We start from the raw sequence: 16,131 nt of genomic DNA on the forward strand, positions 1-16,131 counted from the left end.
CATCTCGGTGAGCAAGGCATTCCACCCTCGTAGACAGCAGAAACACTCCAGAATAAAGCAAGGGAGCATCCTCTCACTTATCCAGCTGGCGAGGGAATGACAAATGGAGGAAGTAGGTGAGTACTTCTTCTACCCTTTTGACCTTTTGCATAGTGAACCTTATTGGCAAATTCTGGAGTTTTGATAAGATTGCTAGTGTGGCCTGGCTCCTATCCAGACAGTATTGAAAAACTCTAGAACAAAAATATTGCAAATTAATATATAAAATATATTAATATAAATAAATTGTATAATAAAACAAATAAATAAAAAATAAAATAAACTCAGAACGAGTACTCGCAGCGCGGTCACAAGGCGCGCTGCGGCTCGATCCTGTGATCATTATGATCACAGGATCCAGCTGAGCGGAGATCAGGATATGGGTGCTATGGTTGGCCCTCCCGATCACCTGACGGCTGTGTCCAATCACAGCCGTCACAATGTAAACAGAGACGCGTGTCTGTGACAGTTCTCAGTGGGGGGGGGGAGAATCTGCAGATCTGTGACAGCTCTCTTTGTGAGGATGATTTTACACAGAGAGCTGTTACAGATCACCCCACAAAGTACACCAAGCACCACTGATATACCCCTGTCCCTACACATTTCAGTGTCCCCATAAAAAATATGTCTGTCCCCCATCAATGCCAACACCCAATAAACACTGATTTGGGTTATTTTTTTTACCAAAGAAATGTAGCAGCATCATTTTTGGTCAAAATTTATCAAGAGAAATTACTTATTTGCAAAATTTTATAACAGAAACTAAGAAAAATGCATTTTTATTTTACATTTTTGGTCTTTTTTTATTTGTAGCGTAAAAAATAAAAACCCCAGTGGTGATTAAATACCACCAAAAAAAAATGTGTGAAAAAAATGATAAAAATGTAATTTGGGTACAGTGTTACATGACCGCACAATTCTCATTCAAAGTGAAAGCTGAAAATTGGTCTGGGAAGAAGGGGTGTGAAAGTGCCCAGTATTGAAGTGGTTAATATAACATACGGGGTTGTGTTCTGTAGTACACAGAGAGACATGATAATACTGCTGTTTTCAGTACAGCATGGGTACAGTTCAGGATCTTACAAGATGACTGAATTTTTGGCAGAATGAACAGATTTTTGTTGCACTAATTGAACTTGTATAAGAAAACATAAATATAGATAGTACGTTTATTTAACAGACCAACTTCACCATTCACAGTGCTTCTATTGAGAGAAAGGCATACATTTGTGGCCAAATAAAGCTTAAAGCGTTTGTAAACCCTAAAATGAAAAACCCATATATGCTTTCTATTATGCCTACTGATTAATGAGTGTTGTCTAACTTTTTTTTTATTGAGCAGGTTGCTGAAAAATACCTGCTCATTCTGACAGTTTCCTGAATTCCTGTTTCAAACTTACCATGTTAGCCATGATGGCAGATCCCTCATAGCGTGGTCAGTTTGCGTTCCTTGTGTGCCAGCTAGGAGATAGAGAGGCCAAACCTATGCTCGGCATCCTCTAGTTACTGTAGTCTGTGTAGTGCCGCGCCCCCTCCCAGCCCTGCTCTTCTTCTCATAGACAGCAGAGACTCACCAAAGTGCTTATGCATACACTGGAAATGTTCTTCTCCTGTGTCTGAGTTGTCAGTCCATAATCACACATCTCCCCTCTAGATGGATTAGGATGAGTTAGAAGCAGTTGTAAAGTGTAGAAAGTGTGTTTTATACTGTGTGTGAGAACCACTACAGGAAGCGATTGAAGCAGTTGTGACAGATAAGGAAGGACTGCAGACTGGCCAGACTCTCTCTGAAGTGAGTGTAATTAGGATGTAACAACATATTCGGCGACCCATCGCAGTTTGCTACAGAAGTGACGTTCCGTCGCCGCCATCTTGCTACACCCCACACTCGTCCACAGTAACGATACACTAAGAAGGGGGAAAGCGGACATGTTGTTACACCCACCAGAGTTTTGCATTTTGCAGGTATTTATAACAGTAAAGTGAGTTTCTATAGTGAAATACAGTACTTACAACTCCGTCTGACTGCTTACATGTTGAATTTTAAAAGCAGCGAACTTCTGTCAGATTAGCAAACCTGTGAGATGAGCAGGGTTGCCGCATCTTTTTAAAATTCCAGATCTAAGTAGTCAGACGGATGTGTAAGTACTGTATTTCACTATATAAACTGACTTTACTGGTATAAATACGTGTAAAAGGCAAAACTCCGCAGGGTGTAACAACATGTCCACTTTCTCCCTTCTTAGTGTATCCTTACTGTGGACGAGTGTGGGGTGTAGCAAGATGGTGGCGAAGGAACGTCACTTCCATAGCAAACTGCGATGGGTCGCTGAATATGTCGTTACATGGGCACTGTGTGAGGAGGAGATCGTCTGCAGGAGTTGAAGAAAGAGCTGGATTGCAAGTGATTGGAGATAGGGGAGGGCTGCAGACTATCAGAATACAGTGTATATTGGGGCACTGTGTGAAATGGGGTGGAGATTGGCTGCAGGACAGGAGAGAGGAGCTGGCCAGCAATTGATTACAGAGGGGGTATACATACAGTGGGGACGGAAAGTATTCAGACCCCCTTACATTTTTCACTCTTTGTTATATTGCAGCCATTTGCTAAAATCATTTAAGTTCATTTTTTTCCTCATTAATGTACACACTGCACCCCATATTGACAGAAAAACACAGAATTGTTGACATTTTTGCAGATTTATTAAAAAAGAAAAACTAAAATATCACATGGTCCTAAGTATTCAGACCCTTTGCTGTGACACGCATATATTTAACTCAGGTGCTGTCCATTTCTTCTGATCATCCTTGAGATGGTTCTACACCTTCATTTGAGTCCAGCTGTGTTTGAGTATACTGATTGGACTTGATTAGGAAAACTACACACCTGTCTATATAAGACCTTACAGCTCACAGTGCATGTCAGAGCAAATGAGAATCATGAGGTCAAAGGAACTGTCTGAAGAGCTCAGAGACAGAATTGTGGCAAGGCACAGATCTGGCCAAGGTTACAAAAAATTTCTGCTGCACTTAAGGTTCCTAAGAGCACAGTGGCCTCCATAATCCTTAAATGGAAGACGTTTGGGATGACCAGAACCCTTCCTAGAGCTGGCCATCTGGCCAAACTGAGCTATCGGGGGAGAAGAGCCTTGGTGAGAGAGGTAAAGAAGAACCCAAATACCACTGTGGCTGAGCTCCAGAGATGCAATCGGGACATGGAAGAAAGTTGTAGAAAGTCAACCATCACTACAGCCCTCCACCAGTCGGGGCTTTATGGCAGAGTGGCCCGACGGAAGCCTCTCCTCAGTGCAAGACACTTGAAAGCCTGCATGGAGTTTGCTAAAAAACACCTGAACGACTCCAAGATGGTGAGAAATAAGATTCTCTGGTCTGATGAGACCAAGAGAGAACTTTTTGGCCTTAATTCTAAGCGCTATGTGTGGAGAAAACCAGGCACTGCTCATCACCTGTCCAATACAGTCCCAACAGTGAAGCATGGTGGTGGCAGAATCATGCTGTGGGGGTGTTTTTCAGCTGCAGGGACAGGAAGACTGGTTGCAATCGAGGGAAAGATGAATGCGGCCAAGTACAGGGATATCCTGGACGAAAACCTTCTCCAGAGTGCTCAGGACCTCAGACTGGGCCGAAGGTTTACCTTCCAACAAGACAATGACCCTAAGCACACAGCTAAAATAACGAAGGAGTGGCTTCACAACAACTCCGTGACTGTTCTTGAATGGCCCAGCCAGAGCCCTGACTTAAACCCAATTGAGCATCTCTGGAGAGACCTACAAATGGCTGTCCACCAACGTTTACCATCCAACCTGACAGAACTGGAGAGGATCTGCAAGGAGGAATGGCAGAGGATCCCCAAATCCAGGTGTGAAAAACTTGTTGCATCTTTCCCAAAAAGACTCATGGCTGGATTAGATCAAAAGGGTGCTTCTACTAAATACTGAGCAAAGGGTCTGAATACTTAGGACCATGTGATATTTCAGTTTTTCTTTTTTAATAAATCTGCAAAATGCCAACAATTCTGTGTTTTCTGTCAATATGGGGTGCTGTGTGTACATTAATGAGGAAAAAAAAATGAACTTAAATGATTTTAGCAAATGGCTGCAATATAACAAAGAGTGAAAAATTTAAGAGGGTCTGAATACTTTCCGTCCCCACTGTATATGAGACTGTTATGCAGACAGACAGGGAATGTATGTCCCTGTTGTGTGTAACATCAGACGTTGCCTGTCCACCCACTTACTAGTGGGACACCCCCCCTCTAGAGGGAGAGAGAACTGAAGGCGGACGATGCAGACACATGATCACAGGATAAAACCTCATAAAAAGGTACAAAACATTTATCTTTCACACAGCTACATTTAAACAAACAAAGAGCAACAAATTTGAAAAAAAACACAATATTTTGAACTTTTTGTTATAATAAATATCCCAAATTAAAAAAAAAAAAAAGTCAGTTTAGGCCAATATGTATTCTTCTACATATTTTTGGTAAAAAAAATTGCAATAAGCGTATATTAAATGGTTTGCGTAAAAGTTATAGCGTCTACAAAATAGGGGATAGATTTATGGCATTTTTATTATAATATATATATATATATATTTTTTTTTACTAGTAGTGGCGGCAACCTGCAATTTTTATCGTGACGGCGGAGGACAGATCAGACATTTTTGACACTTTTTTGGAACCATTGACATTTATACAGCATCAGAGCTAAAAATAGCCACTGATTACTGTATAAATGTCATTGGCAGGGAAGGGGTTAATACTAGGGGGCGATCAAGGGGTTAAATGTGTTCCCTCAGTGTGTTCTTACTGTGGGGGGATGGGACTGACTAGGGAAGGAGACCGATCAGTGTTCCTACTTAGTAGGAGCACTCGATCTGTCTCCTCTCCCCTGAGAGAACCGGGATTTGTGTGTTTACACACACAGATCCCGGATCTCGCACTGTCATGAGCGATCGCAGGTACCCGGCGGTCATCGCACCCGCCATGCACGTGCCTTGGTTTTGGGCTTTAAGCGTCTTAAAGAGCCAACGTACAGCTACGTCGGCTCGCGCAGGGGAGCCAACCTACCGCAGTATAACTGCGGCGGCTGGTCGGGAAGGGGTTAATTGAACAAGCTGAAGTTAGAAGCTGCAACAAAAGTGACTAAATGGAATGAATAGTATCCTATGGATGGTATCTGTGGGAGAAATAGTGTCCCACTGTTGGTATCAATGGGAGTAATAATGCTACATCGTTGGTGTCAGTCGGAGGAATAGTGCCCCAGGGGCTAGTAAGCAATATGCTGCATGCGACCTGCAGGCTTCAGTTTGGGGACTCGTTAAAGAGACCATTAGGATGACATAAACTAGTTTAATTTGAGGGATTCCCTATATACTATATAACACTGGTCTTTAAAAATGTCCTGTAAAATGTAGCAGTTGGGCAAAAAGCGTTTTGCAGATCATTCCTTACAACGTATTGTTTGCTATAAAAATATTGGTTGACTACAAAATCGGTCCATTCATCAGATTTGCATGTTCTGTTCTGTATTGCTGTTTCTTGGCAAGAATTGAAGAGCGTTTTGTAAGACAGATTCACGTTCAGTTGTTGAAAGTCAAGTTTAATGCCTGGGCAGACAGAACATAACTAATGCATCTAATTTGACGTGAAACACTAGACACAGCATTCTTTGCATTGAAATACTCTGGAGCTACATTCCGAACATTGTTTGGGGCTTTTGAAAGACAACAGCAATGTCATTCTTCCATGCTGTCTGCTTACTGCATTGAAATAATCGTCTCTAATGTAAACAGGCTACTGCTTAGTCACACAAATAATTTCATTTTATTACCTGCAAGCCATTAAGATTGACCTAAAAGGGAACAGCTGGGGAAAAAAATTATAAAGCACATTGTACAATACCAACAATATGGGCTTTATTTTAAGAATGTCAGTCTTCTCTCCATGAAGTCACCACATAAAATAAATAACACCATATTTGTTTAAAGTGGATCACAAAGCATAGTTTTGTCACTTTCCTGACACCTGCAGGTCATCCTTTAGACTACATCTCCCATCATTTCTTTCTGCTGCCGATATTGTAGGAGGTAAGGTCTCATACCACTCAGTACAGAACCGGGGCAATGCTGGGTGGGTCCAAACTATGGTGGATGGATCCAAGCTGAGGTAGGTGAGGTGGTGGTTCTGATTTGTAGCGATAAGGCTGGGCAGGTCCAAGCTACTGTTACAATGCTGCCCAAAACAGTACAGGTGGCTTGGTGATGTTGCTTTGTATTCAAGCACAGATACGCTTGAAGGATGAGTGACAGTGCTGGAAGAAATTGGGAAGCTGTTTTCCAGTGTTGTCACCTATCTGTCTATATTGGGTTGAATATGTGCATATTGATTTTGAAAAACAATACGATGGCTTAGAAAATGTCATAATAGACATAATAAAATGAATGGCTCCACATTAAATAAGTATATCTTAATACAAATGTAAAGAAGTAAAAAATAGGCATGCAGTGAATGCTAGTACAAAAAATTATTTTCAAATGTAACTAGGTCCTCAGGGACTGCAAGGAAACAGCAGCCAATATAAACCGATAATAGACAACGGGTCCTCCTGGAGCCCAGCTTGGAGCTGGGGGAAGCAATACTAAACACCGAAAAAAGAAGGAAAAGAGAGAGAAGGAAAATATGAAAAGAATAAGAGTAATAGAAAAGGAGAGGGAAGAAGGAAAAGGGAGGGGAGGGATGAAGGGAACTGGACTGGCAAGCAATGATCTAGTACATGACATACAGTGCCCTGAAAAAGTATACATACCCCTTGAAATCAGCCCCCCTGAGTCAATACTGTGTAGGACCACCTTTCTCTGCAAGTCTTTTTGGGAATGTCTCTACCAGCTATACACATCTAGAGAGTGAAATTTTTGCCCATTCTTTGCAAAATGGCTCACGCTCTGTCAGATTGGATGGAGAGATGTCTGTGAACAGCAATGTTCAAGTCTTGACGTAGCTTCTCAATTGAATTTAGGTCTGGACTTTGACTGGGCAGTTCTAGCATGTGTTAATGCTTTGATCTAAAGTACCATTCCATTGTAGCTTTGGCTGTATGTTTAGGGTCATTGTCCTTCTGGAAGCTGAACCTCCACCCCAGCCTCAAGTCTTTTGCAGGCTCTAACATGTTTTCTTCTAAGATTGCCCTGTATTTGGCTCCATCCATCTTCCTATCAACTCTGACCAGCTTCCCTGTCCCTCCTGAAAAAAAGCACCCCCACAACATGATGCTGCCACCACCATGTTTCATGGTGGGGATGGTGTGTCCCCCACATGGCTTCTCGCCAACTGAAAACGGGACTTCTTATGGCTTTCTTTCAACAATGGCTTTCCTCTTGTCACTCTTCCATAAAGGCCAGATTTGTGGAGTGCAGGACTAATAGTTGTCCTGTGGACAGATTCTCCCACCTGAGCTGTGGATCTCTGCAGCTCCTCCAGAGTTACCATGGTCCTCTTGGCTGCTTCTCTTGTCTTGGTAGGTTTGCAGTTGTGCCATACTCTTTCCGTTTTCGGATGATGGATTGAACAGTGCTCCATGAGATATTCAAAGCTTGGGATATTTTTTCATAATCTAACCCTGCTTTAAACTTATCCACAACTTTATCCCTGACCTGTCTGGTGTGTTTCATGACCTTCATGATGCTGTTTGTTCACTAAGGTTCTCTAGCAAACCTCTGAGGACTTCACAGAACAGCTGTGTATATATATATATACTGAGATTAAATTAAACACAAGTGGACTCTATTTACTAATTAGGTGACTTCTGAAGGCAGTTAGTTCCACTAGATTTTGGTTAGGGTTATCAGAGTAAAGGGGGCTGAAAACAGATGCACGCCACACGTTTCAGATATTTATTTGTAAAAAAATTTGAAAACCATTTATCATTTTCCTTCCACTTCACAATTATGTGCCACTTTGTGTTTGATCTATCACATAAAATCCCAATAAAACACATTTGTTTTTGGTTGTAACATGACAAAGCGTGGAAAATTTCAAGGGGTATGTATCATTTTTCAAGGAACTGTACATGATCACTGATAGTCAAAACAAAAAATGAAATGAGAAGGTGCCAAGTGGGCCCACCCGCAAACAGCGTGTGGTCCTAAGCCCAACAAAAATAGTGTGCAAAAGCCAGTGTCCAATGCTCAACAACAGAGGAGAAGCCAAGGGAGTTGGCCCACACAGGAGCTGACTACAGGAGAGGCAAGTTTTTTGAGTTTATTAGAGGCTGAGTAGTGAATCCATATGTACCACAAAGTGGTAAATTTATCCCCAGTGTCAGTTTCTCGTGCCTGCATCTACTCTATCAACATGGTGTTAATAACTATGCCCACCCACAGGGATAGGGGAGGTGTGGTACCGGACTTCCAGAATCTGGAAATCCGTTGCTGTGCGGCAGAAAGAAAAAAAAAAAGCAGCAAACTTTTTTTTTTTTTTTTGTGGGATGTAACCAAGCACCTGTCTGTCTATATTAAAGATGTCAATTTATTATACAGTTTCAATTTCACAATAGACCATATTCTGGTAGTTGATTAAACCTGTGGTTGGTAGATTGTGGTTGTTTGAAATTTACTAAAAATCAGTGTTCCTGAGCAGCTAAAATCTTGTTAATGAATTGTAGAGTTGGTTGAGTTCCTGCACCCATTCTGGAAAAATGTATATAGTCTTAAAGATACAACCGGCCCTTTGAGGGTAACCATAATGCTGATGCGGCCCACTGTGAAATTGAGTCTGACACCCCTGATCTACTGCTTTGTAAATCAACCTCAGTGTTTTTTTAGTGACTGTGGTAAAGAAAAGGTTGTCTGTGTATGCCTAGATGCTGCATGCAGTAGTCTGAGAGCACAATATCATAACTACAGATATCTGTACTGTACTATTACCCGAAATGGTGCAGAATAGTGGACTCCTTATACATGTAGAGTGCAGGTGTGGAAAAACTGCACTACAACTCTGATATATTAATCAAGCCCTCAAAGTTTATCTTTAGTAAACATTATAAAATACTTATTAATTTCTGCATCATATTTTTTATTATGTCTACCCAACACCTATTAATCTTAATAATCTTGAAATTTGTAAACTTACTTGAACTTACTGCACTTACTACTTTGAATTCTGTTACACGTATTCACAATGCCCTGTGAGTAGACACAACTGTGTCACGCATCTCACAGAGCCTGCCTTCGAAGAGGAGGAGTTTCAGGAGGCGGAGGCGGTACAGAAATCACGGCTAGTAGACAGCAAGGTACCATGGGATATGTAGTCCTTAGACATTGAACGTAAACAGCAAAGGAGAAGCTGCAAAGTATGCAGAGAATCCGGGAGGTTGTTGAGAAAGATCGTCAGCAGGCAAAACTCGCAACATGAAAGGAGATTTTTCAAGTAAGCTTATATTGGATTGTCAATAATGACAATTCTTTGTATTGCCGTTACGATGCTGATGTTTATAAAATGAAAGTTATGCTGTGACCATAGATCTCCTTTAATGAGCCTCTGGCTTGGAGCAAGTACAGTATGCATGCTGGTTCTGAATCCACTGGCTACGTGTTTATAGTCCATAACTCACCGAGTCGACAATAGCATAACACATACAGTATATCTTTTATGACAGGAGCCCTCTAAGGACAGGTGCCGTTTTATATTTAGGATAGTTTTGTTGCACATAAAAATGTTCAGATGGGATCAAGCAATCTTTTTAATTTTTGAAATGATTTCTTTCTTTGGAGATGACTGCCAGCTTAGGTTTGAACTTTATTTCAGTTACCGTAATTGCAAAAACTTTGTTTTATGGAGTTAGTGCATTTGGGCAGAAAGTTTGATCAAAATATGTTTTGACTATTTGTAATTCATGAGGGGGATGGAACGTGATGCTGTGTGTGTGTGTGTGTGTGTGTATATTTGTGATCTTGGGGAATTTTTTGCTCAATGGTAGTAGCAATTTTAGTGAGATCCTGCCAGTCCAAATTTCATTTTAGGGCTTGTTGGCTCTACTGGCTTGTTGATCCTGACACTAAAGACAATATCAAAACAAGCAACAAAATAATGCCAAGGCACCTGGCTCCCTCTTCAGAAGCACCGCTGCTCTTTTCAGTGGTCCTTCAGACGGTCACACCCAGCTCTCCGGGCATACTCAGCCTGTAGTTGCAGCACCCTGCTGCATGGGCCTATCGAAAGGGGATTTCCTGGCACCCTGGGCTTTCATACTCCTCCAAGACCTCCAGATTCCCACAGTCCCCTGGACTCACTTAGTCCCCCAGACTTAATCAGTCTCCTGGACCTGCTTAGCCCCCTCTACCCTCTGTCATGTGGGTAGGGAGTCTCTCCTCCAGCCTGGAGTGCTATCTCTCGAGTGGAGCATCTCTCGGAAGCCCAAGCCTGCCCCTTGACAGGAGTATGCCTGTCTCCTAGATGGAGTACACATTTGTCTCTAGAAGATAGTCCTATGGCCAGCCTCGCTTTAAACAAATGTGCACACATGTGCAGTCACACAGCTTGCAGGTCTTCAATAAGACTTGGACACAGGATTGAAGACTTTGTTTTTACCCAAGACTCTTTGAAGCATTTGAACTCCAGACCGTGGTTCGGGATGAGAAAAAGTGAAAGCTCAGGCTTCTCCGCTCAGACACAACACTCCGGAGCCCCTGAAGCCGTATTCTTGATAACCTTATGTGTCTTCTGCTTATACTCACACGGCGGCAGGGCCTAGTTCTGCCACAGTGTAAATATAAAATATACAAATTATATATATATATAAACCTTTCATATAAAATAGAATAATTTTGACCCTTAATATTAAATATATAAACCATTATAGTTTTCCTTAAGGTCACATGCACACTGAACGTTATAAAAATGCCAGTAGCTTTACCTGTAGAAAGCTGTAGCTGTAGAATGAGTTTTGCAGTAGCGTTTTTCCAGCTAATTTTTTTTTTTTTTTTTTTTTTTATTGCTAAACTATATGCCCACAAAAGCTTATGGCTCAAACGCTGACACCGAATAGCTGTGTTTTTCAGCTTTTGTAAGCTGTTATCAGATTTAGAGAATTTTTTACAGCTGAAAAAACACTAGTTCTGGGTTTTTTTCCAGCCAGAAAACGCCCCTACCAAAAAACGCTCATAACAGCCCATGTGTGCATGGACACAGGATAACATGCTGGGGAGTTTACTGGCTGCAGAAAAAAACACCTGAAGCCAAAAACAGCAGCTGTAAAAATGTCCAGTGTGCATGAGGCCTAAGGATGACTGAATGGTTATACACAATATGCATGCATGGTTCCTGCGGTTAATTCAGTATCATATGTCTATTGTCTATTTTTTGGAAGAAGTACCATTACGGTTCCTGGGAAGTTCTTTCATAGGAAAGATTGTTCATAGAAAAGATCCTTCCCAAATAGACTGTACACCCCCTAGTGCCTGTGCTAGTCATAAGCAGACAGGCAGATCTGATGGGTAGCTGCACATCCTCAAAACAGTCACACTCTGGTATCGTTGAGTTGTAAGGACAGAGTTGTAAAGACAGAAGGTTTTTTTTATCTTAAAGCATTCCATGCATTAAGATAAAAAAACCTTCTGTGTGTAGCAGCCCCCCTAATACTTACACTGATCCCCTTCTCTATCCAGCAATGTCCACGATTCCCTTGGCCGTCTGGGACTCTCCTCCTGATTGGCTGGGGCACAGCCGCTGCGCCATTGGCTCCTGTGGCGGTCAATCAAAGTCAGTTAGCCAATTAGGGGATAGAGGGGGCGAGGCCGGGTTGGGGCCCCGTGTCTGAATGGTTACACAGAGCTCTGACTGAGCTCGGTTGCCCCCATAGCAAGCTATGGGGGCACGCGTCAGGAGTGAAGGGCCAGGAGCAATGAAGAGTGATCTGAGGAGGAGGATCCGGGCTGCTCTGTGCAAATCCACTGCAACAGTTGCAGGTAAGTATAACGTGTGTGTGTGTTTTTGTTTTTCTTTAAAGCGATACTTTTCAATCACTTTAAAGTGTTACTCAACCCAGGAGCCTGCATTCACTATATCAATATATCTCTCAAGGAAAAAACACACTCCAGCAATACACACCAAATTGAGCATGTGCAGAGTGCCCCCAAGGCTCTGTTCTATCAGAAGATAGATTGGGGACTGTGGAAGAAGGGGAGGACCAATGAAGACAGGATCGAACAACCTTTTTAAACAATGCAGATGATTAACCCCTTAGGTTCCACAGTGAGTATAACAAGCATGCTTTACTGTATATACAGACTGATTTTACTGTTGCGGGTTTAGTAACACTTTAACATTGACATCATACCTGTAAATGTGCATTTCAGCATCTTTCTTCTCTGTCGCTATTCAGTCTTTCCTGAAGTTCCAACCCCCCGCCCTTGCCCTTGTGACATTACATATTATCTGAGTACAAAAAAAAGGGGGAAAATGTCTCCTAGAAATCTTGCAAGATCTCCAAATGTGTACACACAATTTCCCAGGAAGGCACTGGGGGGGGGGGGTGGGGGGTCAATTCCTCCTGTATTGAATCGTATTGTAATTGTACTGTCTGCCCTAATGTTGTAAAGCGCTGCGCAAACTGTCTGCGCTATATAAATCTTGTATAATAATAATAACTAAGAGATAAATACAGCATGAATTTTTGAGTTAAACTCACTCATGCTGTATTTATCTCAAAAGTAGTCAATTCACTAAAAAACATTAGTTATTTACTGAATGCGTTTAAATATTTGTTTTGTGATATTTATCACTTACATTTTGTGTTATTTTTGACATTTGTTTTTTCACAATTTTTTTTTTTTTTTTTAACATGCTAACACTGCACCAGAGGAAGAAATACATGCACACTGAAATACTATGAAACTGTGAAACCATTCTAGTGTACTTTCATTTATAAAGGATCTCCCTCTGGTGAAATTTTACAATTTATTTTCAATTATGAGCTCAGGGCAAAACATTTTCACATTGATACATTTTATACTTTTAATTTAGTGGCCACTGCAGAGTTCCTCTCATTGTTTTTTTGTACTTTTTAAAAAAAAAATACTGACTGCCTACTGGCAGGTGATAAATTACAAATGTGTGTGTTCTTTTGTGAATTGACTTTAAGCCCCCATTCACACCAAATCTGACTTTGCCAACAATAGGGTGCGACTTGTCATGCAATTTGAGGTAGCCTTTCCCAGGATGCATCTGTGAGGCCCTGGCTACATCACCAGTGCCTATAGAGGCCAAGGTGTTGATTTACTGATGACAAGTGGGCTGTTGCATGGAAATGTTTACCAGAGCTTAGTGAATGTGGTGAAATTTCACTTTGCAAAGAATACCCAATCACGTGCAAGGCAATTAAAAAAGACAGCGTTTTTGCTTAAACATTATTGAATAATGGAAGTCAGCGGAGCTTCACCGTATTACAGTGGGGATCGTAAGTTTGGGCACCCCAGGTAAAAATGTGTATTAATGTGCATAACGAAGCCAAGGAAAGATGGAAAAATCTCCAAATGGCATCAAATTACAGATTAGACATTCTTATAATATGTCAAAAAAAGTTAGATTTTATTTCCATCATTTACACTTTCAAAATTACAGAAAACAAAAAAATGGCGTCTGCAAAAGTTTGGGCACCCTGCAGAATTTATAGCATGCACCGCCCCCCTTTGCAAAGCTGAGACCTGCCAGTGTCATGGATTGTTCTTAATAATCGTCTGGGAAGACCAGGTGATGTCAATCTCAAAGGTTTTAAATGGCCAGACTCATCTGACCTTGCCCCAACAATCAGCACCATGGGTTCTTCTAAGCAGTTGTCTAGAAAACTGAAACTGAAAATAGTTGACGCTCGCAAAGCTGGAGAAGGCTATAAGAAGATAGCAAAGCGTTTTCAGATGTCATTATCCTCTGTTCGGAATGTAATTAAGAAATGGCAGTCATCAGGAACAGTGGAAGTTAAAGCAAGATCTGGAAGACCAAGAAAAATATCAGACAGAACAGCTCGCAGGATTGTGAGAAAAGCAATTCAAAACCCACGTTTGACTGCACGATCCCTCCAGAAAGATCTGGCATACACTGGAGTTGTGGTACACTATTCCACTATAAAGAGATACTTGTACAAATATGGTCTTCATGGAAGAGTCATCAGAAGAAAGCCTCTTCTACGTCCTCACCACAAAAATCAGCATTTGAACCTTGCAAATGAACATATAGACAAGCCTGAGGCATTTTGGAAACAAGTTCTGTGGACCGATGAGGTTAAAATAGAACTTTTTGGCCGGAATGAGCAAAGGTACGTTTGGAGAAGAAAGGGCACAGAATTTAATGAAAAGAACCTCTGTCCAACTGTTAAGCATGGGGGTGGATCAATCATGCTTTGGGTTTGTATTGCAGCCAGTGGCACAGGGAACATTTCACGAGTAGAAGGAAAAATGGATTCAATAAAATTTCAGCAAATTTTGGATGGTAACTTGATGCCATCTGTGAAAAAGCTGAAGTTAAAGAGGATGGCTTCTACAAATGGATAATGATCCTAAACACACCTCAAAACCCACGAGGGATTACATCAAGAGGCGTAAACTGAAGGTTTTGCCATGGCCTTCACAATCTCCTGACCTTAACATTATTGAAAATCTATGGATAGACCTTAAAAGAGCAGTGCGTGACAGACAGCCCAGAGATCTCAAAGAACTGGAAGACTTTTGTAAGGAAGAATGGGCAAAGATACCTCAAACAAGAATTGAAAGACTCTTGGCTGGCTACAAAAAGCGTTTACAAGCTGCGATACTTGCCAAAGGGGGCAGTACAAGATATTAACTCTGCAGGGTGCCCAAACTTTTGCAGACGCCATTTTTTTGTTTTCTGTAATTTTGAAAGTGTAAATGATGGAAATAAAATCTAACTTTTTTTGATATATTAGAAGAATGTCTAATCTGTAATTTGATGCCATTTGGAGATTTTTCCATCTTTCCTTGGCTTCGTTATGCACATTAATACACATTTTTACCTGGGGTGCCCAAACTTTCGATCCCCACTGTATGCAGATATAGGAACATAATGACATACTAAGTGGTAGGTGAGGAAAGCCTGACCTCTGAACTGGGAAGCTTGCAGAGCTGAAGCAAATAGGTCATAGAGAATCCCATAGCAGTACTGTACAGCAGCTGGGAGACCTGGAGAAGCCTCAAGACACCTATCCGTCTATCTATTACCAAAGCTTTCACTCACAGTTCATTCAACACAAAATTTTGCACATTTTTCTAATTCAGGACAGAAACAGAATTTTCTGTGTGGTATTGCTGCAAAGTGCATTGCCTTTGTTAATGTTTTGCAGTACTATCAGTTTTTAATGGCACCCCAATACACTAATGCAATGCAGCTCCAACGCACATGCATGGCAGTGCACTGCAACACACAATAATACACTACTGCCCAATCTGGTGTGCTGGGTTGCCAAAAATATCTGCAGATCTGTTTAATTGGTTTTGGTGCATTGTGGCCAATTCATTTGAATAGGCTGCCTAAATGCAACGCACAGTGTGTAAAAAAAAAAAAACACTTGATAATGCAAGAGGACATCTAGAAACCTGCAGTTTCAGAGTGTTTGCTTGAAAAAAAAAACAATTTTAGTGTTGCTTGAAATTGTTTGGTTACTCTTCAAAGCTTGGCTTTTACTTTTTATACATTTGTTGAAAATACCAGTTCTAACAGAGGTGTCCCTTTTTCAGTGTAACTTGTGTTTTTTTAGATTGTTTCCCCGAGTAGTATATGTGTGAGGAGACTCAGATAATATACTTAAATAAAGCTTATTGTTCTGCACTATTTATAGAACGTGTACTCTCTTAATCATTTCACCAAGACATTTGCTTGCAGTCACTCTTAATTCTCTTATGGCCACTTGAATCCTGATTTAGCCAATAGACAGACAGCAGATTTTTCTATCCTGTTAAATCCTATAGAGGGATTTAATAATCTATGTGAAGGATTATAGACATGCTCTGTCTAGAATAAGACCCAACTCAGCACAGTGTACCATTTGTGTCTGTGGTAGAAAG

General features: G+C 41.1%; 1 protein-coding gene across 8 annotated transcripts in view; it reads left to right on the plus strand.

Annotated features, from left to right (window-relative positions):
• Positions 1 to 16,131, plus strand: part of MIB2 (MIB E3 ubiquitin protein ligase 2) — a 240,650-nt gene that overhangs the window by 16,834 nt on the left and 207,685 nt on the right. The window lies entirely within an intron of this gene.

The sequence above is a fragment of the Aquarana catesbeiana genome, linkage group LG10, assembly GCF_042186555.1.
Source record: "Aquarana catesbeiana isolate 2022-GZ linkage group LG10, ASM4218655v1, whole genome shotgun sequence".
Taxonomy (NCBI): Eukaryota; Metazoa; Chordata; class Amphibia; order Anura; family Ranidae; genus Aquarana; species Aquarana catesbeiana.